The sequence below is a fragment of the Prionailurus bengalensis genome, chromosome E3 (genome assembly GCF_016509475.1).
Source record: "Prionailurus bengalensis isolate Pbe53 chromosome E3, Fcat_Pben_1.1_paternal_pri, whole genome shotgun sequence".
In the NCBI taxonomy this organism is placed as follows: Eukaryota; Metazoa; Chordata; class Mammalia; order Carnivora; family Felidae; genus Prionailurus; species Prionailurus bengalensis.
The window spans coordinates 3,195,914-3,219,590 of NC_057357.1; the positions used below are offsets into that span (position 1 = coordinate 3,195,914).

General features: G+C 45.4%; 1 pseudogene; it reads left to right on the plus strand.

Moving 5' to 3' along the window:
* Positions 1-21,488: 21,488 nt before the first annotated feature.
* LOC122472083 lies at positions 21,489-23,334 on the plus strand (annotated as a pseudogene).
* The last annotated feature ends 343 nt before the right edge of the window (positions 23,335-23,677 follow it).

Sequence of the window (23,677 nt, forward strand, 5' to 3'; positions counted from 1 at the left end):
GGAACGCAAAAGGGTGGGGGACTTCTTAACCAGGCTGTTTTCCAGGACATGGGGCTCAGGTGAAACTTAACACTGTCACCACCACCACCACCACCACCACCACCACCCCGGGTCACCTACAATAGTCCATGGCTTATGGATAAGTTGAGAATTCTCCCACCTTTGCCTGGAGCCATCTAATGAATTTTCTGGGCCTATCCTTTCTGGAAACTTCCCTTCTATTTCCCCCCCGAAGGAGCTGCTCCCTCAAATTCTGGAAGGCTCTGCAGTAGGAAGCAAGGCTGGGGCTGAGCCGAGAGGCTCGTCTCAGGCTCCCCTGGAATTTGACAGAGGCCCCTCCCGTCTCTGACCCCACGTCGGGCCCTGCCATCACGGGCTTCCAGTGATACCCCAGACCCGTGGCCTCTAGCCTTCCCTCACCTCTCTCACCCCTAACCCCCCAGCCAGCTCTTTCCCCAGCTGTAGACTCTGACATGGCCTAGCTGGTTCTGTTGCAGAACCCAAAAGCTTTTTGATGATCCTAATCTGCCTATAAAAGTACTTCCAAGGGCTGCATTGCCACAGACATGGTAAGTTCAAACCTATTTCGCTACGACAGTAAAAATAACACTGATGGGTGTCATTGTTACTATAAGTGATATGGCTACTAAACGGCGCCTAAGCACGGCTGCGTGCCAAACCCTGCTGGGAGCGCTTCGCACGCGTGAACTGATTCATCGGATCCAGGCAACAATTCTGCGGAGCTAGTCTTCTTATTCCCGTTGTACAGATGGGGAAGCTGAGGCACAGGGGGGCTTCTCCTAGTTTCAGAGCTGGGATTTCAAGCCAGGCAGCCTGAGCCCGAAGCAGGACTTTCGCCGCCACCTTCCACCGCTCTCAGGGTGACGAGGCAGTGCCAGTTGGGTTCCTGGAAATGATGATTTTCCGCTCCGTGGCGGCTGGAGCGGACACAGGACACCCGCTGGGAAGTCGGCGACCGTTTCTGCTGCAGAGGCAAGTGTGTATGTCTGTTTCCTAAAACTGGCTGCTGACACAGGTGTCTGCTTACTTCAGGGCACCGTTTCTGGACCCGTGTTGGGAACACAGGCGCTTTTCATTTTAAGAGGCTCTCAGAGCAAATGAACTTGAGATTTCATTAAGATAGCTATTGTGTAAGAAAACCGGGCAATCTGGCTGAACAGGTTTTGTTTTTGTTTTGTGTTTTAAAAGAAGTACCTATTTTAAAGCAAGATCAGTATTGGTTACCCCAGTCTCCGCAGCCAATTCACCTCTCTCCTAAACCTGTCCGGTGGGGGGTGGAGAGGGGTGGAAGGGGTCGAGAGAGGAGGGAGGAGGCTGGGAAGAAGAGCGATGGATGGGGGGTTTCACAGTGTCCGCGATCTGGAAGTTCACCCTGGCCATGGCAGGGCCAGCGTGGGAACGTGATCGTAACAGCAGGGCTCACCCAGTGGCGACTGAGTCCTGCTGTGCCCGGGTCACACACACACGTCATCTCTCATTCTTAGGACAACCCTGGAGGCAAAGCTGGGGCATTGGAGTCTCTCCGAAATTGGTTGAAATCTCCTTTCCACTCCTTAATGAGCTGCGTGGCCTTCAGCAGGCTGCCGTCCCCTGTGTCAGTGTGGGTGTCCTCAGATAAAGGGAGGCCTCCTGGTAGTGTCTGTGAGCGTTAATGAAATCATGCGCATTACGTAAATACATCCTGCATATGAAGTCAGGACTAAGAAGATATAATTTTAAAAATGGGCATAATTATCCTCACCATACACAGAGGAAACAAGTCGAAATGACCAGACCCAAATCATGAGGCTAAGCAAGTAGTGGACGGGAGTCAGCAGATCTGGGTCCAAATTCCAGACTCGGTGAGCAGCTAATAAGTGGGAGGTCGTGTTACTGGTAATGGTGACTATCATTATCATCACAGGCTGGTGGCTTGGGGTCCGGGACCTGGGCTGATACCCCGTTGTGACCGGCGCCCTGTGGGGACTCTGTCCTGCCAGCAATAACAGCTGCTAATGAGGTTGGGGCTCACAAGATGATTATCGGGAACAGTTTCCTCTCACACTTTGGCCTCGCTTGCTTTCTATGCCAGTGAAGCAGAGGGGAGGCTAACCGCTCATGGGAGTCCTCAGAATGCCTCTTCAGAGGTGACACTGCCACCCCAGCCTGAAATTTAAAAACCCTCGCACACGTACTCATGGATACACATCAGGAATTTAAAAGATCTTCCAGGGGTGCTGCGGGACCACGTTTCTGGGTAACACTAACAATGATTACGGACAGGCGATGCGGAGCATAACGGAAGAGTCAGCCCCAGTCATTGTCTGGCTGTGCAACTGTGAGCCTGTTCCTTAACCTCTCTGAGCATCAGTTTGCCCCTTTTATTAAGTGGAGGCAATAACAACCTGCTATACAGAGTTGGGGTGGGGGTGGGGTGGACTGAGATAATGCTTGGAAGGTGCCTGGCACCTGACAAAAGCCATGCTAAAGTTTACCCGTTATTTGGGAAGATGAGTCCCCCTTTGGCTTCCAGGGAGGCAGCGGCCACACTTGCTGGGGGCGGGTGGGCCAATTCTGAGGCGCTACATTCATCCTGTCTCCTCTTCAAACACAGCACGGCGGCCACCGCGACCCCACTCCCGACCTCTTGGAAGGAAGGGAGTGAATAAAGACCTAGCAGGTCCCGCGGAAAATCCCTGCCCCGGCCCTCCGCTCTTTACCTTAACCCCAGGACACGCTTGACCCTTCCCTTCAGTGTGTCTGAGTTCTACTATATCCTGGGGAGAAAGCCAAGTTCTTAGCCATGACATTGGCCTTTTTTTCCTTTTTTGTTAAAAACAAAACAAACCAAAAACAAAGCGGTGAGAAATGTTCCCTCCTTGCTTTCCTGCACCGTCTCCTCTTTCAACCCCTCAATTTCTTAGGAATGAAATCATCCGAGATATAAATAAAGTGTTCTAAATAAAGCTCTATTCGACTGCAGCCGAAGACATATCTGCGTATGTATGTGACTGTCAGCCAAAATAAATTAACCTCCAGTGGAAATCATTTTCATGTAATTAATTATTCTTGTATCAGCTGAAAGAGACAGGTGCACCACTGGATTGCCTTGCTCGAACTTCTCAATGAACATCTTAAGGAGGCTAGCTACACTTAAAACACGCCAAGTGACTAGTGCACAGCTATCACTTTTGTTCTGATACTGTTTCTTGACTTAGACCCTTGATTTCTCCATCACTGCAAAGGGAAAACAAAAGAACGGACACCAAAGGCATTTTGAAGTGCGTGATGTGCTAATTAAGAAGCAGGAATGCAGCCTCCTGTTTCAGCTGATGTCTTCCTTCTCCAGCTCAAGGAAGGGGTTTAGGCTGCTTGGGGCTTTATGGCAAAACAAGTTGGGATGCGGTAAGTCGGTTACTAGCCAGAGTTCTTACCGTGTCCGGGAGGTCAGAGCCCTGGCGTGTTAAAGTACTCGTACGAGATGAGAAAATAGGCCGAATGAGAAGATGGCCAGGTGAATTTGCAACTTGTTGAATGAAATTATCCAAAGAAGGACATTAGGGAGTTGGAGCCTCTGGTGGAGTGCCTTAGGTCTCTTTCTTTCATCTTCTTTTGAAGCCATCACTGCGGGACATGACAGAAACCTGGGGGAAGAGTGGTTATACTTGGTGGCTGAGTGAGACCAACCAGCCCGGACAGACTGGAAGTGATGGGCTGATTGAACAAGCTGTTTTCCAAAATAAATGTAAATCCTTGCACCAGGGGTAAGAAAAACCAACTAACCAATACCACAGGGTACAAAGAATTTACTTAAAAGCAACCTTATAATCCTAACCCTTCCTGAGTCATCTTGTTTTAAGTTTGTCTCTTATTTATTAGCAGCATATGACTGTATTTTAAATCCAATCCAATATTTAATAGGTGAGATTAACCCAATCACATTTATTGTGATGACTGATATACTGGGGCTTAATTCTATCATCTTGTTTTGTATTTTTCTATTTACTATGTTTCTCCGCCCCCCCCCCTTACTTTCCTTTATGAATTGATAAAGTTTCTTTCTTTCCTTTTCTTCCTTCTACTGTGTTGGAAATGATAGCCTATGCTTCTGTGTTTTTCTTTGCTACCCATACATTTTTAAACAAATATACTTTATCTTTTTCTCAGAGCCTAAACTTATGTAGTGTCTCTGTTCTTCCCTTAAGCAAAAATAAAGGGCCTGAGAAAATTCAACCTCTTCCCTCCCATTTTCCATGTTACTGCCCTAGAGAAGTTGGCATCTCTCTTTTGTAAACACAAAAATAGTTTTGCTAGATTCAGTAGTTCATAAGATTCATGAAATTATTTCATGATGTATTTATTTGCTCTTGCCTCTTATGTCCCACTCCCTCACCAGAGTGAACTTTTCTCTTTGCTGAAGTGCATGCTTTAGAAGCTTTACTGCGGAGGGGTGGTTCTCACTCTTGAGCGATAACTCATAGCTTCTCTGGGTATATAATTCGAGATTGACAATTACTCTTCCTCAGCTATGTCATGTGTGCTGGCATTTCACGCTGCTGAGGAGATGTCTGGATTGTCTAGCTTTACGGGGAAATCAACGTCTGTTTTCTAGTACCTGGGAATCTTTTCTGTTTATCTTTAAAACTCTGCAGTCAATAACATTGTCTGTGTGTCAGTTTATTTCTATATATCCTACATAACGCAGGATGAGAAATTCCTAATGAAGGATCCAATATCTTCCCACAAAAACAAACGTGAGCAAGTGGGTACCTCTTGTTCCTGAACAAGGTGGCTCAGCGTCATAAAGATGTCAACATCTCCATAAAAACGCCAAGTAGGTTTTTTGTCCTGGAGCCAGACAAGATGATTTGAATGTTCAAATGGAAAGATAAACATGCAAAAACAGGGAAACCACACAAAAGGGAAATAAAGGTGAGCTCCTGTAAACATACAGCCTCCATAACTAAGAATGTGGTACTATTGCATAAATAGACAGAAAGGTCAATACAAAAGCCAGAAACAGACCTAACAACAAAAGAAAATTTAGTGGATGTCATATGTGACATCTCAAATCATTGGGAGAAAAGAGAGACCTTTTAATAAATGGTTTTGTAATATATACATTTAGACTTGGACCAAGTTGAATTAGTTCTTCACACCATAAACCAGAAAAAAGTCAAAATGGATTAGAGAACTCATGTAAAGTCTTCTTTAAAAATTGCGGATGAATTCCTTTACAACCTGGATGTGGAGAAATCCTTTCGAAATATGATGAAAAATCCAGATGCCATCAATAAAGACTGATTAATTTGATTGCATAAAAATATACCTTTTTATGATTTAAAAAAATCAGTGTAAGCAAAGGAAAAAACACACAACAAATGTGAAACCAGGGATCATAAATATAGCTCCTATTATAGACAAGTGTGTATCCCTATTAATGTGTGTATATACATATATATATATATATATATTCTAGTATATATCCTAGTAACATCCTAATATATAAAGAGCCTTTTAAAAGGGAGGGTTTAAAGACCACAAACTTGACTGAAAAATGAGCAAAAGACATAACCACATAGTTCATAAAAGTCAATGTACACATAGCCCTTTTAGACCTATGAAAAGATATTCAACTTAATAAGAGAAATAGAAATTAAAACTACACCAAGGTACCATCTCTTACCTTCCATTCTGGCAGAAATTCTAGACCTGAACAACACTACTCTTTTGGGGAAAATGCAGTAGGATACAACATGGCTAGCGCCTCCTGAAGGGAATGTGGTGATATCCAACCAACCACAAAGCACTTAGCCTTGGCCGCTCCAATCCCGCACCGAGGAATTTACCCTGAAAACACACCTCCACAAATATGAAACAACATATGAACAGGCCGGTATTGCAGCCTTGTTTCTAAAAGCAAAATGTTGGAAAGAACCCAAATACCATTCATGGGAGACGCATTGAACAAATTGTGGTACGTCCATGCAGTTGATGGCTGTGCACCTGGGAAAACAATGAGGAAGATCCTTAGAATAGATTGGTCTCCAGGATATGTTGCTAGTGAAAAAAGCAAATTGCAAAAGAGTATTGGAATATACTAAGTGTGTGTGTGTGTGTGTGTGTGTGTGTGTGTATGTGTGTGTGTGTTTAATTTTTTTTCTGGAAAGGAACACAGGAAAGATAAACAAGTTAATGAAAGCAATTATCTATGCGGTTTAGGAGACCAGAAAGGAAGTGAGAGGAAATGAGGCATCTCTGAGTATGGCTTTTTGTTGTCGGGTTAATATCTACCATATTTACAATTATTTGTAGCCCTTTGTGTTTGTTTTTTTTGTTTGTTTGTTTTGTTTTTGTTTTTGTTTTTGTGTTGTTTTTGTTTTGGTTTTGGTCTTCCTGTCTTTTTCTATCTTCTCTGGTCTGAATCTTATATGATTCAATTTTCTCTCCTCTGTTAGCATGTCAATTATACTTCTTTTAAGAATTGTTTTAGTGTATCCAATGTACATGTACAACCAATCCAAGTTCACTTTCAGACAACTACTTCACGGTCAGCATGTACAGGTACATATAGTAGAGTATTCTAATTTCTGCTATAATGTTGCTGCCGGGCACCAGACCTATCCATTGGCTGTGATCACCCATTGCCTTGTTGTTGTTATCATTTTGAACAGTTACTTATCAGATCAATTAAGAATAAGAAAAAGAAGACATTTTATTTTAGCCTCATTTATTCCTTCTCCAATGCTCTTCCTTTCTTTATGTAGATCTGAGTTTCTTTTTTTTTTTATTTTTAAAAATGTTTTTATTTATTTTTGAGACAGAGACAGAGAGAAACAGAGTGTGAGTGGGGAAGAGAGACACTGAATCTGAAGCAGGCTCCAGGCTCTGAGCTGTCAGCACAGAGTCTGACGTGGGACTTGAACTCATGAACCACAAGATCATGACCCGAGCCGAAGTTGGATGCTTAACTGACTGAACCACCCAGGCACTCCTCTGTAGATCTAAGTTTCTGACCTAACATTATCTAATAGCTCCTAACATTACTTACAAGGTAGGTCTACTGGAGACAAATCCTCACTTTTTGTTTGAGAACGTATTTCTTCCTACCTTTGAGGGATGGCTTTGCTGGATCGGATTTCTAGGTTGGAAGTCTTTTTCTTTTTATGACCCAGTAAAGATTCCACTCCATTCTCCTTTTGCTTACGTGGTTTGTGAAGCGATCCCTGATGTAATTCTAATCCTCATTCTCTGTACATAAGGTGTTTTCTTCCATTGGCTTCATTCAAGATTTTCTCTTTGTCTTTGATTTTCTGCAGTTTGAATATGATGTGCCCAGGTGTAGATTTTTTGGTTTTTATTCTCCTTGATGTTCCCCGAGCTTGCTGTAACTATAGTTTGGTGTCTGTCATTAATTGTTTAAAACTCTCAGTCATTATTATTTGAAATATTCCTTCTGTTCCTTTCTCTGTTTCTCCTCCTTCTGGTATCCCAATTACACACATGTTGTACAGTTTGTAGTTGTCCTACCCTTCTGGCTATTCTGTCCCACTGCCCCCCCCCCTTTCCCTTATTATTCTTTCTATGTGCATTTCAGTTTGGGAAGTTTCTACTGACATTTTTCAAGCTCACTGGTTCTTTCCTCGACCATACCCTATCTACTGATCTGCCCACCCAAAACGTTGTTCATTTCTGTGACAGAGTTTTTGATTTCTAGCATTTCCTTCTGATTCTTTACAAGCATTTCCATCTCTCTGCTTACACTGCCCATATGTTCTTGCGTGGTGTCCACTTTTTCCGTCAGATCCCTTAGCAGATGAATCATAGTCGTTTTAAGCTCCCAGCCTGATCATTTCAACATCTGTGTCATATCTAAGTCTGATTCTGGGGCTTGCTTTGTCTCTTCAGACCCTGTTTCTTCTTGCTTTCCAGCATGCCTGTAATATTTGTTGAAAGTCAGCCATGATGTGTCGGGTAATAGGAACTGAAGTAAGCCAGCCCCAATGTGAGCTCTCTGGTGGCTTGGTCCTTGTCCCACAGGGACGTGGACAGGATGCAGTTTGACACCAGGTCAGTTTTGTGGGTGTCTCTGCTCATTCCTGCCACCTCAGGCAACCACCTTGGGCCACTGTTGCAATGTTTCAGCGCCCACCTGTGGGTAGCAAAGTCCTCCCCAGATGACCCAGTCCTCGGCTACATGGAGTCAATTCTGTTCTCTTTACCTGGCAGGATTTAATTTCCAAAGAACCTAGGTGTTTTTCAAGGGCAGATAAGTCTCAAAACATATTTTAATACTTTTTCCATTATTTCTATGATTTGGGAGATGGAAGGAGGGAAGCATTGTGTGAACTCACATTGCCATTTTTATGGCAAGTAACCTCCTCTTCCCGCCTATGGCTTTGAAAAAGACACTCGGTTTCATACAGCACGGATCGCCTTCGCGTGTCGATTGCTATCTTAATTAGCTTGTAGACAGGCGTTTGCTTGACTTGCTTGGATAATGATAACAATCTTTTTGGAAGATTATTGACTGATACTTTAGATTTTTCAATCAAAAACCTTAAATTGCAAAATTACATATTTCAGACATGTATTAACTTCGGTAACAGAAGTAAAGAGGCCACATAGAATCTTTGAACATCACTGAACTTCCTGCTCTGATGCACAATTATAGTATTTTTGTGAAATGACAAAGTAAGTAAGGGGACGTGATCCTTCCTCTCTTAAAGGCGATTTCTTCTTCTTTTTTTTTTTTTTTCAGCACAAACTCCGGCCTATAATCCGGGAGGCCAAGTAGGGTTCCTACTACCTTCTCTTCTCAATTGTTGTTCGCATTCAGCACAGGTGATCAGCCAAAATGCATTTGGGCGAAAATAGCAATTTTGCCCACCCCCAATCCTCTTTCTTTTCTGTCCCCCATCACAACTCCAATCTGGCCATAATTGTACCGTTCCCATAACAACAGCCAAATAGCTGGATCTTTGTGGAGGGCTTATAACACAGTTGTCCACAAAGCCGCTGGCAATGCTGTGCAGACCGTGCACATCGGCATCTCGTGAAAGAGACGGCTTTCGGGGTGAACGTTCTTGGCAGTTCCAGACCTAACTTGCTAGCCTGCTGATTACCACCGCTGCGTTCCCGAACCGAGGCCCGGCGCCCCGTGTCTCTCCTACAAACCTCACGTGCACCTTACTCTTGCGATCGTCATTCCCTCGTGGCCTGCCTGGGACATTCAGAACGGCCCATACGGAGAGAAAAACACAACAAAAACTCCTTCGCAAGGTGTATTCCACCACATTGCGGCAAAGATCAAAGAATGACATTCTTGAGATCTCAGGGCTGTACTTGAGATTACATAGTATATATTTATATATAAATATTTTATTTATATACATAAAAGGAAATATATTTCCCTTTTGCCTAGCCACTGTGTGATTTCAGGGAACAAATTTGTTGATCAGGACCCAAGAGCTGGCTGGATGAGGAGCTTCCTTTGTTATGGACTGCAGGCATGTCGAGTTAAGTTAGATGAGTTCCTACCTACAGCTATTTTGATCTCTCCGTAATGAATGAGACAGCCGCCGTGGGTAAACCTGGAGCTGAGTCCCATTTTCTGTCTGAACTCAGGTCTGGGATTTGCAGAATGACAGCTCCTGTCCCCTTGTGAATGCGCTGCTCACGGGCAAACTGACTTCGGTGAAAATCAGGGGTGGGGTGGGGGGCAGGGTGGCAAGAGAAAAGGAGCGTGGGGATAAGAAGTTGTGAATCGTGTTCATGTGTGAACCCAGACTCAGGGTTTCTTACAGCCGCAAGGCCTCACTGGCAGCGGCCGGTGTGAACGCCATTGGCGTGGACTGCGGACAGAGCCCGGGGGCTCCCTCCTACGGAATGAGATCGTGGGTAAGCATCTCTGGTGTCCCTGAGAGCTGGGGTGGACTAGGCTGTGGGACACCTTGATATCTCGCAACAAAGAGAGACCTACAGGCTTCGGGCTGGACCCCGCAGAAAGGGTGGCGACCACATCACTTGGGAAAATGATTTCATTTTTACCCTGTCCAGAGACAATGCCGATATTTTGCATTTGCAGGAATTATTGTCTAACTGTCTAAGCAATTTCTTGCGTTTTGCTAATGGTTTGATTGATCCCACGTGCATGGAAATGTGCTCTGATGTTTGCCTTTGTAAAGTTCGGGTCACAGAGAAGCAGCCCTGCCATCCCCCAGAGCTCGTGAGAAAGGTGGACCCTCTCCCCCTCCAGATGTCCTCAACCTGAATCTGTCTTTTAGCAAGACACTCAGGTGGTTCGGTGCACGTTAGGGGTTGGGAAGCTCTGTTCCGGGTTCATCCTTGGCAAGTCTGTTCAGATTGCTCTAGTGTTTGTATTTCCTTGGGAGGATGAATTTGTTATTCTTTACAAGATGTACTTTGGAGTTTTAGTTTGAAAGCTCATCTTGAATAAATGTGTGTACAGGTGTGTGTGTGTGTGTGTGTGTGTGTGTGTGTTTCTTTTTCCCTTGAGGTCTTGGTGACTTCAGCTGAGAAGAACAAAAGATTCACATTCGAATCTGCCTGAATGCGGCTCAAGACTCCAGAACTGACCAACCATGTGACTCTGGACAAACTACCTCATGTCTTTGAACCTCAATTTGTTCAACTGTCCAGCGGGGATGTTATCAACCTCACCCAGTTCGTATGAGGATAAAAATAATATACGTAAAGCCCATAAGCCCAGTGCCTGGCACCTAGTGGGTGTTTAATAAATCATCAGATCATTACTGCTGTCTTCAGTTTTACTGAGGTGTAGTGAAACAGTGCAGTACCGTATGGGGCTCGTGGCACATGTACACCCCTATGTAACCCCGACCGCGACCAAGGTTCAGAATATTTCCAGCCCACCAGAAAGCTCTTATGTCCATGTTATTTCAGAGAAGGAAAAGATCCAGCCTTTGCCCTTAGGAAGCTTTAACATCTCTCTGGGATAAGAAGTCTGAAGTATGTGAAATTGTTAGTGAGCAATCATTAGCGGATGTACTGTTAACATCACGTTGTGGGCTGGCGTCTCAGTCCAGTTATATTTTTGCTTTAACAAAAATATCACAGACTACAGGGGCATCTGGGTGGCTCGGTTCGTTAAGCATTTGACTCTTGGTTTCAGCTCAGGTCATGATCTCACGGTTCGTGAGTTCAAGCCCCACGTCCGGCTCTGCACTGACAGTGTGGAGCCTGCTTGGGATGCTCTCTCTCTCTCTCTCTCCCCCCCCCCTCTCTGCCCCTCCACTGCTTGTGCACTCTCTCTCTCTCTCAAAATAAATAATAAACATTTTAAAAATATTTAAAAGTATCACGGACTCGGGGGCTTAACAGCAAATATTTCTCTCGGTTGCCAGGTTGGGAAGTCGAAGATCAGGGTGCTGGCAGATTCTCTGTGTGGTGAGTACCTGCTTCCTGGCTCACAGACACGTGCTTCCTGGTGTCCTCACATGGTGGCAGAGGAAAGGGAGCATATTGGGGCCCCTTTTATTTATTTATTTATTTATTTATTTATTTTATTTTATTATTTTTTTAAATGGCATAACATGCTAATGATTTGGCTAATGAATTGTCTTTTTTTTTTTAATTTTTTTTAACGTTTATTTATTTTTGAGAGAGATAGAGACAGAGCACGAATGGGGAGGGTCAGAGAGAGGGAAGCACAGAATCGGAAACAGGCTCCAGGATCTGAGTTGTCAGCACAGACCCCGACGCGGGGCTCGAACTCACAAACTGCGAGATCATGACCTGAGCCGAAGTCGGCCGCTTAACCGACTGAGCCACCCAGGCGCCCCTGGGGCCTCTTTTATATAAAGGCACGAATCCCACGTCATCTCACAAGTGTGTTCCCTCTTGGTACCATAACAGTGGGAGCTAGGATTTCAACATAGGAATCTGGGGGATGGGGATACCAACATTCAGTTTGTTGCATGTAGGAATTGGGATTCTGGTGGTGGTGGTGACGATGGCGATAATGATCATGGTGGTGGTGGCAGTGAAGAGGGTGATGGTGGTGGGGTCGGAGAGAAGTGGAAATCTGCACAATATTTGGAAAGTAAAATGGACCAGCTTCAGTGATTCTTGGCAATCACTTGGAAATGGAGGATGAGGAACAAGGACAAATCAAATTTATCTCGTAGAGTGTCTAGAAATTACTTTAAGCTGCTCTTGGCTTGGTTGAACCTGGTGGATTCGAGGCGGCTGCACGTTTCGACAGTCCTCTTATCAGGAGATGGGGCTTGTTTCCCTTCCCCTGTGATCTGGGCTGGCCTAGGACTGTTTGCACAAACTCGTGGCAGAAGTGATGTGCACACCTTCTCCCACAGCATCTTGTCCCTGAATGCAAGGTGTCAAGACCCTGGTAAGGGATGCTCCATCTGCCTGCCTGGTCCCTGAGGGGTACCGTGAGGCATTGTCTATTTAAATTAGAGGGGATAGAAATTACTCAATTTGAGCAGCCCTCCCCCTGGAAGAGATTAAATCCCAGCTAACAGGGAGATGGATGAGAAGCGGGGGGCAAGAATCTGTCAAGCGCTATTCCTCATCCAACCTCAGCTCACTGGAACGATGGCTCCTCAGTGACTGTTCGGACTGTGAAAGCGTATGCAATTTTAGGAATGTGCGAAATGAGGAAAATAAATCCATGAGTTCACGTGGCAACTCTTAAAAAGTCTGTGTGGTCCAGTTAGGTTATTTCTGTTGCCATTTTCGTTGTACAACGGCATTTCTTCCCGGGATAAAAGCTCATCGAAATGATGTCTTCCTAGGAGCATAGATACAAACTTTACGCCCGGCTAATCGTACACCTGATTAAAACTTAAATGCATCAGAACATCCTTCGGAATAATTAAAGACACTTCACCAACAGGGGCACGATGCTAAATGTGTCCAAACACATCTGAGATCAGCAGAGATAGAGCTACGGGGAGGGAGTTAATATGGCATTATGTCATTTCGCAGTAATTTTAAAGAATGCAGAATTTGGCTTTCGAAGGATATGCCTTTTCATTTGGGGTGAAATAAGGTGCACTCTCCAGTCAAAATAAGTGGCCCATTCGTGTGAAGTTAATGTACGAAGCACAATTTATCTCCAGGTTGTTGAAGGGAAGGCAATCATTTAAGGGCCACTGCTGTTCCCTGGGAAGGGAGCATCCAAGACAGTTTTGATCCATTGATGAGTGCTGTCTAATACGCTCCCCGAGGTACAGTTACCCTAAATCTATTAGACTTTTACAGTCTTCCAGGATGTGCAGTCTGGAGATGCTCCATCACACTGTATTAACTTGACAACGTAATGTACTGCCATCTTTTATTTTCATAGGAAGTACTAGGTTTGACCTTGAAACTCTTAACCACACTTTATAATCTTCAGCCCATCCTGGCAAAGAGGGCCCCCTAAGAAAAATGCCCTGGCGAGAGTTGAGTCCATAAAACCTTGGATTGGAATGACTGAAATGGGGGAGGTTTGGAGAGGTGGGGTACCGGCAGATCTGTCTAGATGCACAGGGGCAAGTGAAGCGAGGACGTGAAGAGTCACGAGAATTGTTAACAGCTGCGGTTTGCTGTGCTCTCGCCGTGGCAGGCACCGCGCTTCACAGGCTTTCCTACCGCCTCCTCGTGAGGTTGAACAGAGACTCAGAGAGGTTATGTTACTTACCCAAGATCACCCAGCTATTAAGTGGCAGAGGCGGGAATCAGACTCAGGTCTTTTTGACTCAAAAACCAGAGCTCTTAGGCACATGCAGTGATGGCTCACTCTGAAACAATGTCTCCGCTTTTGAGAAGTTAAGTCATCTTGGGCCATACTTGTCCATTTGGTGCCTTTGTATACCATTGTCTAGCCCTTCCCTTCCCTTGTCATAAGCTGATAGCTGGGCATTGTCTTCCTGGGTCTTTTCCTAGGAAGACAGAGTCCTTCCCTAGGGGCCCAGGATGGTGTGCTGGGTGTGCTAGGTGCATTCGGCTCCAGAGCAGGAAATTGGAAAGGGCCGAAACGGTAGCTCCATGCAAACCTCCTAGATGCTGAGCCCGTTCGGGGACCACACTTTGACTCCCCTGGACCAATTAGTCCACAGGCAAATGCCAGGGGACACGTGAAAGTGCCTGATCTCTGCAGAGAGTACTGCCTTCGGACGGCTGAACTGAGGTTCCAGAGACCAAGTCAAAGGTGAACAGTTCACCAGCTGGCAGCGGACGCAGACATTGATCGGCAGGGAGGAGCGTTGTACAGATCCATGGTGGATACTCACAAATTTGCTTCTTCCTGCAAGCCATAAAGGCTTTTAATTATTGAAGAATGATCCTTGCGTCTGGCCAATTTATCAGCCTCTGGCAAGAGTAAAAGTCAACCGGCTATGAATCCTATGTGATTACTAATAAGAACGACATAAAATGACACCGGTGCTGAGGAATGTTCTTGGTTGGGCTCCAGCCAAGGCAGTCCTGGATTGGATGACCCCAGGTTAAGATAGTACTGCTTCCTTGGTGGTTCTAAGTGCACGCAGAAGGCAAATGCTCCCAGAAGGCAGGTAATCACAGGGCCGCCGAAGTGTTGGGAAGTAGGCGAAGATGCTTTCCAGTAGGCCCCCAAGTGGCTCCCCGTCCCAGGATCATCCTTGCTCCCTCAGGCAACTGGGGCATGCCTGGAGCCTCCTTTTTTCATTTAAAAATTTTTTGATGTTTATTTACTTATTAAATATAATTTATTGTCAAATTGGTTTCCATACAACACCCAGTGCTAACCCTCCTCGGTGCCCATCACCCACTTTCCCCTCTCCCCCACCCCCCCATCCACCCTCAGTTTGTTCTCTGTATTTAAGAGTCTCTTATGGTTTGCCTCCCTCCCTCTCTGAAACATTTTTCCCCCTTCCCCTCCCCCATGGTCTTCTGTTCTCAGGACCCACAAATGAGTGAAAACATATGGTATCTGTCTTTCTCTGCCTGACTTACTTCACTTAGCATAATACCCTCCAGTTCCATCCACGTTGCTGCAAATGGCCGGATTTGGTTCTTTCTCATTGCCAAGTAGTATTCCATTGTACATATAGACCACATTTTCTTTATCCATTCATCAGTTGATGGACATTTATGGAGCCTTCTTTTAAAAAGAAATGTTTCATTTATTTTTGAGAGAGAGCAGAAGTGGGGAAGATACGGGGGGTACAGAGGATCCAAAGCAGGGAGCCAGCAGCGAGCCCATGACAGCATGGGAGCCCATGACAGCAGCGATCCCATGTGTGGCTCAAACTCACGAACCCTGAGACCGTGACCTGAGCCGAGGTTGGCCACTTGACTGACGGAGTCACCCAGGCTCAGTCCCCCCACCCTCCTTCTGGAGCCTCCTCCATGCACCTCTTTACTCTGGGGCCCAGGCCACTCTGCAGAGGTCCACAGCTGGGAGCCAGCATGCCTAGGCTCGAGAGACATGATAACAGCCCAGATGTTCACCAACAGATGGATGGGCAAACGAATTATGGTATATCCATACAATACAAAAGTCATTTATCCTTAAAAAAAAACAGAATGCTGGGGTGCCTGGATGGCTCAGTTGATTGAGCAGCAACCAACTTTGGCTCAGGTCATGATCTCACGGTCTGTGAGTCCATGAGTTCGAGACTTGCGTTAGGCTCTGTGCTGACAGCTCAGAGCCTGGAGCCCACTTTGAGTTCTGTGTCTCCCTCTCTCTCTCCACCTCTCCCGTTCACATTCTGTCTCTCTCTCTCTCCAAAAATAAACATGAAATATTTTTTTAACAAAATTAAAAAAAAAAAATGGGGGTGCCTGGGTGGCGCAGTCGGTTAAGCGGCCGACTTCAGCCAGGTCACGATCTCGCGGTCCGGGAGTTCGAGCCCCGCGTCGGGCTCTGGGCTGATGGCTCGGAGCCTGGAGCCTGTTTCCGGTTCTGTGTCTCCCTCTCTCTCTGCCCCTTCCCCGTTCATGCTCTGTCTCTCTCTGTCCCAAAAATAAATAAACATTGAAAAAAAAATTAAAAAAAAAAAAAAACAAGCTGGGGAAGGCCTCGCAACCCAGTGACGGCCGATGAAACACCTTGGTTCATGTCCAAGACAAGGCCAAGTTCTAGGAAAGCCGTTGCATTCCTGGCTAAAGTTCAGAGAGCCGCTTGCCTCGGCTCCCTATTTCCCCCTCCCTTGAACACAGATGCTCCATCTAGAACCCCAGGGCCATCTTGCCGTGACGGGGCTCCCAGGGCAAGGGAAAGTCTGCGGGACCATGGAGAGGCCGGCCCTGACTTCGAGTGACTGCTGAGTCAACACCAGTAACAGCCCATCTCTTGTCTTTTTGTCGTTGAGAAGAATCAATTTTCATTTGCTTAAGGCACTCCTAAAGAACAGCAGAAGCCATCCTCTGCGGAGAGTTGGCTGGGGGGCCCTCAAGAAACTCAAGGGGAGCCTGGGTGGCGCAGTCGGTTAAGCTTCCGACTCTTGATCTCTGCTCAGGTCATGATCTTGTGGTTCATGGGATCAAGTCCTGCCTTGGGCTCTGTGCTGATGGTGCAGAACCTGCTTGGGATTCTGCCTCTCCTTCTCTCTGCCCCTCCTCCACTTGTGCGCCCACGCGCTCTCTCTCTCTCTCTCTCCCTCTCTCAAAATAAAATAAATAAACATAAAATAATTTTTAAAAAGTTAAAAAAAAAAGAGGAAACTCAAAATAAGGCGGGAGTTGGATATAATCCAACATCACATGGTGACCACCAGGCAGAGGAATGATAAAGAAGGTGCCTGGGCAGAGTGAGTCTCAGAGAAAAGACCCCGCGAGGCCCACGCAGGAAACCGATCCCCCATCACAGTGTTGCTAGAATGCAAGGCAAATCAGATAAAGGACAAAAAAGTTACATACATATTTGCAATCTTTCAAACACCTTCCCGCTGGCCTTGCCCTGCTGAGCTGTGCGGGGAGGGGACAGGCCCTGGGGTCAAAGGCCAGAGATGATCACTTTCCTCTACTCGAGGAAGGATGGGGCGGGGGTGGGGGTGGGGTTGCAGGAAGGAGGGAACAAAGGACTGGCATTAAAGAATTAATGAAGGAGAGAAGAGGATGGGGGGGAACAGCTCCCGGAAGAACCAGGGCTTTGAGGTGAGAAGCATGGAAAGTGGGTTTTTAGGACATCCCTCTGTGTGTGAAGGCCCTTCCGTGGGAAATTGTCAGTAAAGACTATCATTAGAGTTCAGTCCTTCGGGGGGTTGGGTTTTCTGCTGGTTGTATTGCTGGCTGTGGGAGTCTCAGTCTCCTTTAAGGTAGGGGAAAAAAAAGCCGGTTTCCTTTGGGTGACAGCGAGGGATAAGGCAGGGGGATGGAGTAATGGGGGTGGATAGATGGAGGGCCAGGCTGCGGAGCATCCCTGGGGTCTGGGACTTCATGCCGCAGGCAGAGGGCAACTTTTGGATGGCGGACAAATTGTTTAGCTTCCCTAAAGCTCGGTTACGTCTATAGATCGGAAATCATAATGGTACCTGTGCTATAGATTTGTCACGGGTGTTACACAAAACCACACGTGAAGATAGACCTAACAAATTTCTGAGCACAGAGTAGGCTCTTAATTAACCATCCCTGAATCTGGATCTTCCTTTGCATGTCCAAACTGATCTGCCCCGTGTCCGATTCATCGAGGACCGACCCTCTCTCTACAGCTAATCCACAATTTGCACCCCAGCCCCCCAGCGACATGCGCTTTGTGATAATTCTGTGGTTCACAGCGGACTTCACTCCTTGATCCAAAGGAGGGACAAGGTGGGCATTTCTGTGGGAAGTAGACACACAGTCTGCTTCATTACAAGGCTCTGAGCCTCGAGCCGGTTCTAGCTGCTGATCAAGATCAAGGCCTGAAATGAGGGACACAGACAAAAAGAATTACAAACATGTATTACACGTTTACTCCATGTGCCTCTGGGAAGTATCCCCCTTAATCTTCACAACGGCCCTGTGGCATAGCTACGTATACTTGCTCCTCTTTACTGATGAAGAAAGAGCCCAGAGAGGTAAGGTGCTTTGCCTCAGGCCACACAGCTAGGGAGCAGCAGGTCTAGGTCTTGAACCCAGACTGTTCGCCATTAGTCTGAGCTCTTGACTCTGAAGACATGCCATGTCTCTGGGGAAAGCCAAGAAATCCTGGTGGAGGAGTGAAAATCCAAAAGTACATGAAACACAGCCATAAGCTGGGGCACCTGGGTGGCCTAGTTGGCTAAGCATCTGGCTTTTGATTTCGGCTCAGGTCATGATCTCACGGTTCAAGAGTTCGAGCCCCTCAGCAGGCTCTGTGTGGATGATGTAGAGCCTGCTGGGGGTTCTTTATCCCTCTTTCTCTCTGCCCCTCACTCTCCCTCTCTCTCAAAATAAAGAAACGTTAACACACACACACACACACACACACACACGTAATCATAAACTTACCTTGTAGGTCCAGATGATTGGATTCTATATAGTTTGCCTTAAAAAAAAAAGGTATTTATATGTTCATTCTCATATATCCCATTCTGTTCCAATAAATTAACTGTGCTCAGCTTTGCACAGAAGCAGGGAACTGCCCCAAATCAGATGGCTCCACGCACAGGCTGTTTCTTGCAGGATCATTCCTAGAGGGGATTCCTGCAGCCAAATGACACCAAGTGTGACCATCGCAGAGCACAAACAGGATTAAAAGGAAAACATCTGTGTTTTGCAAGGCTGCACTAACACAAGAAAAACAAGCTATGTTTATACCCAAATGCTCAGTGGCTTTTGCTGCAGAGAGGGCTGGTGACCGTCTGGACAGGACGTTGATTAGAAGAGAGGCAGAGAATGTACTGATGCCCGCACCTGAGTTCTTCCGGTGGCCTGGGGCCCGAAGACACGTGCAATTCCATCGTGTCAGGGTGACTGGTAGACCATCCTCTGTGGCGGTGTTGTTGTTAAAGTCAGTGAGTCGTTGTTACGCTTCCCTCCTGGGATGAAGTCTTGGGAATTTTAGAGTAACTTCACACATGCACTCCTATTTTATTAACACTTCTCAGATGCCATGCAGGGCTCTGAACTTCAGACAAAGCTGGCTGGGATTTGATCCTCCAAAGAGAAGAAGAGACTCCATCAAGATGCCCACGTGCCTGAAGCTATTTGTTGGATCCCCAAAAAAGGTCTCATTTTGTGTGTTGTGGGGGGGAGGGGAAGGAAACTTAATTAGCACTGAATGAAGCAACTCTCAGAACATATGGTTTCAGGTTGTGCCAAGATTCGTGGCCAATTTATTACTTTATTATTATTGTTGTTGTTAATCTTTACTTGAAAGATGTGTAAAGCCACTCAGTAAATCCCTTTCTGGAGGACACCGAAGTTGGAGAATAGCAAGAAAGATCGCAGATCAGAGCAAAAGCGTTTTTGTCGTACATCGACATTAAAGGGTAAAGTTTGTTCCATAATGGCTTTTTTTTTTCTTCCTTAACAAAGAAATAGCACTCTCCTTTGTTTGGGAAACCTACTTTGATGCCTTCAAGAATAATTTGCTTTTTTCTGATTCCTAGTTTGTTCATCTCCTTTGGCAACTGTGTGCTTCCTGCATCTGAACCAATATTTGGAAGGGAGGTTTTTTCTGTTTGTGTAACTTCCATGTTTCAGAGAAGACGTCACGGCTGAAAGAGAGGCAGTTTGAGAAAAGGTCTGTTCTCTGTTCTCCACAAGCCAAGGGAAACATGTTTTTAAAATCTTGCTAACACGTTAGCTTTGGCATCTTTAAAACTCGTTTTTCTCCACTCTTTTTGTGTCTTTTGAACTTGGCTGTCAGTGAGCGGTGAGGTCTTGCGAGTGTCCGGAGGCAGAGATATGCACTGTAGCCCCATCACCAACTGGCAGAGGGCGTCGGTTACAAGATTATTGGCCTCGTTCAATTAAGGGGGCGGATTGAGCAGGACTGGGAGCCATCTGTGCCTATGGAAACTGTCTGGAGTTGGGACCACACATCCATGAGAGCAACATTCAATTGCAAATTGTTAGAATTGACCAGAAAGTAGAGAAACGCAATAGCGCGTCTCTTGCCACACTGCCTCCCGCGTGGTGAGCTCCGTTGTAGGGCTGACAAATAGATGTAGGGCTTTATGAATGACCCTTTTACTCTGTTGACACACAGTTGACCCCTGTGTCCTCTAAATGGTGCAGGCCAGACATCTTTTCTGAGTCCTAATAGTCCCTTCCCTTTCATAAATGGCCAAATCGAAGCACATTAGTGCTCTCAGGGGGCCAACTCTTTAAATGCCTCCTGTACAATGGGCCTCAGAGGCCCCCAACTCCTTCCTAAATGCGCCTTACCACGAATCCCGGTGCACTTCCTCACACTCAGGCATCAGCTGGCTCTGCTGCACGTCGTTGCTGAGGCCACAGCAGCAACTGCTGAATATTTTATTAGTCACTGTGACCATCCATGCAGTCTGCACCTGGATGTCATCTTTCCTATTGTGACATCCTTTTCCCTTAAAGGAGCCACTGGTGATGATGCAGTACAGTCTGTTTAGAAACAAGGTTTCAACCAGGCTCCATGTTAAGCTGGGCAACATTATCCTTTCTTGGAAGAGGTCTTTGAAGGTTTGTGCAGATTTGGTAAAAGGGAACACTCCAGGGAGGGCCTTGGTTTCATGAAAGTCCCCTCTCTGTCCCCAACTCCCTTGCAGCTAACCCCAGGGGAGAAACTTTAAAAAAGAAAATGAAGACCTAGAAGACTCCAAAGGTTGCTTTTTCAAAAGGCTCTAGTTTCCAAGAGTACTATTTTTATTCTTTGGTTTTAGAACTTGGGTGAATTCATTTATTCATCAACAAATGTTTATTTAATTCTTACTATGTCAGGCACTAGGCAAGTCAGTGGAACTCAACCCTGGACAGTAAGACGCCCACCTTGCCCTCAGAGAACAGAAAGTCCAGTGAGGGATTCATTCATTCATACATTCATTCATTCAGCACTATTTATTGAGTGCTTACTATGTGCCTGGCATTGTTCTAGAGACCAGGACACACAGTAGTGGACAAAACAAACAAAAGTCATTCTGGTGGGAGATGGGAATTTTTCAGATAATTACATAATGTATATAATTATAAAATGTAATAAGTACAGCAAAGAAAACCTTCTTAAAAACACCTTCCCTGGATTCTATACCCAGCTAAACTATCATTCAGTAGTCAAGGCAAAGCAGAGATATTTTCAGATATACAACAAATAAGAGACTATATTACTGCCAGATACTCAATGTCAGAGGGAAGTGGACAAGGAAGAAAGGCATGAAAAACAAGAAACAACACAAAAATTCATGAAATATACTGGCAAATGCAATGAACTATTGCTTATGTTAAAATGCTACTTTTTTTGTCTTAACAGAGAAAAAAATTACAATTCATGAAAATGAGTGAAATAGAAAAGCAGGATAAAGGAAAATAATATTACAAAATAACAAAAACTGGCTTTTAAATCAAACAAATAAAATAGACAAGCCTTTAGCAAGATTTAAAAATAGATGGAACCTTTCAGTCCACCCACAGAGGGGTCCATACGGTATTGTTCTGCATTCCTGTCATAACTTAAAGGGAAACCGTCACAAGATCCAGAGCCCTTGATGTCCTGCAAATGAAGGAGGAGGATGTCCTCAAATTCTTTGCAGCAGGAACCCACTTAGGTGGCATCAACCTTGACTTCCAAATGGAACAGTACATCTACAAAGGAAAAGTGATGGTGTCTACAACATAAATCTGAAGAGAACCTGAGAGACTTTTCTGCTGGCAGCTGGTGCCATTGTTGCCATTGAAAACCCGGTTGATGTCAGTGTCATATCATCCAGGGGTACTGGCCAGTGAGCTGGGCTGCAGTGTCCCCTGCTACTGGAGCCACTCCTATTGCCAGCCACTTTGCTCCTGGAACCTTTGCTAATTGCATCCAGACAGCCTTCTGGGAGCCAAGATCCTCTGGTGGTTACTGATCCCAGTGCTGACCACCAGCCTCTCACGGAAGCATCTTATGTTAACCTGTCTACCATCGCTCTGTGTAACAAAGACTCTGCTCTGCACTGTGCGAAGATCGCCATCCCTTGCAACAACAAGGGAGCATGCTCAGTAGGTCTGATGTGGTGGATGCTGGCCCCAGGAAGTTCTGCACATGCATGGCACCATTTCCAATGAACACCCATGGGAGGTCATATTTGATCTCTACTTCTGCAGAGATCCTGAAGACATTGAAAAGGAAGAGCAGGCTGCTACTGAAAAAGGCTGTGACCAAAGAGGAATATCAGGGTGAATGGGCTTCACCAGCTCCTAAGTTCACTGTTCCTCAACCTGAAGTCATAGACTCATCAGAAGGTGGGCAGGTGCCCTATGGCAGCTCCCTACTGAAGGCTGGAGTGCTCAGGTCTGCAGCTCCCACCGCTCAGGCCACTGAATGGGTAGGAACAACTGGTGAGTGGTTTTAAGCTGTTCTTCCAGAAAGGCAAACAAAATGGAAATAAGGTTGGCAGAAATTAAACAGTTTCTAAAAGAAAAAAAATGAGGGAAAAAAGGTAAATAAAGAATGATAGAAATAGATACAAATGGGCATACAGTTGAATTTTTTTTTAATTGGAATAAAAGAAAAGAAAATAAGGCAGATAAATGAACAACTTTATGTCAACAAACTTGAAAACTTAGATAAAGTGAATGATTTTCTAGAAAAATATAGACTTCCAACAATGACTCAAGAAGGCTTTAAAACTCCTAAATACACCAACAACCATTAAAGAAATTGAGCCAGCAATGGAAAATACCCTCGACATCAATCCCACACTCCCACCCCCAAACACACAGACAAAAGGTGCTGATTCTGTTTTACAGATGAATTCTTACAAAACTTCATTGAATAGAGAGAGCCCCATCTTATAAAAGCTATTATAGAGACTAGAAAAAGAGGGAAAACTATAAATTTAACATAATTACGATGGCGAAACCAAATTCTCATGATGCCACAAATAGGGTTCAGGCCAGTGCCTTGCTTGCTGGCCTATAAAGGGAGGTGTCGGTTACCTTGCACGTAGAAAGAGTCAGGAAAAGAAAGCGAGGTTATCACTGGTCATCCTTCACATTAAGCCATGTGTTCAATTGAGAAATTTGTTTACTGCACAAAGACCAAGATGTCTCACATGAGACTTGGGTGACACCATTTCAGAAGCTGGAGTTACAAAGCTGAGGTTTGCCAATCCACTGTGGTCCATTTAAATGCAATTGCTAGAAATATCACTTCATCAGAAATGAGGAACTTGGATGATTGCCAGACCAAGTGGGATGCCAGATCAACAGGTTGAAAACCATGACTGGGGCGCCTGGGTGGCGCAGTCGGTTAAGCGTCCGACTTCAGTCAGGTCACGATCTCGTGGTCTGGGAGTTCGAGCCCCGCGTCGGGCTCTGGGCTGATGGCTCAGAGCCTGGAGCCTGTTTCCGATTCTGTGTCTCCCTCTCTCTCTGCCCCTCCCCCGTTCATGCTCTGTCTCTCTCTGTCCCAAAAGTAAATAAACGTTGAAAAAAAAAATTAAAAAAAAAAAAAAGAAAACCATGACTGTCCTGAGCAAATCAGGAAATTTAGATCCTATGCTGATAAGAGATCAGCAATATTCTGGATGTAAAATCAAGATGCAAAACCAGTAGCATTCCTCTAGAA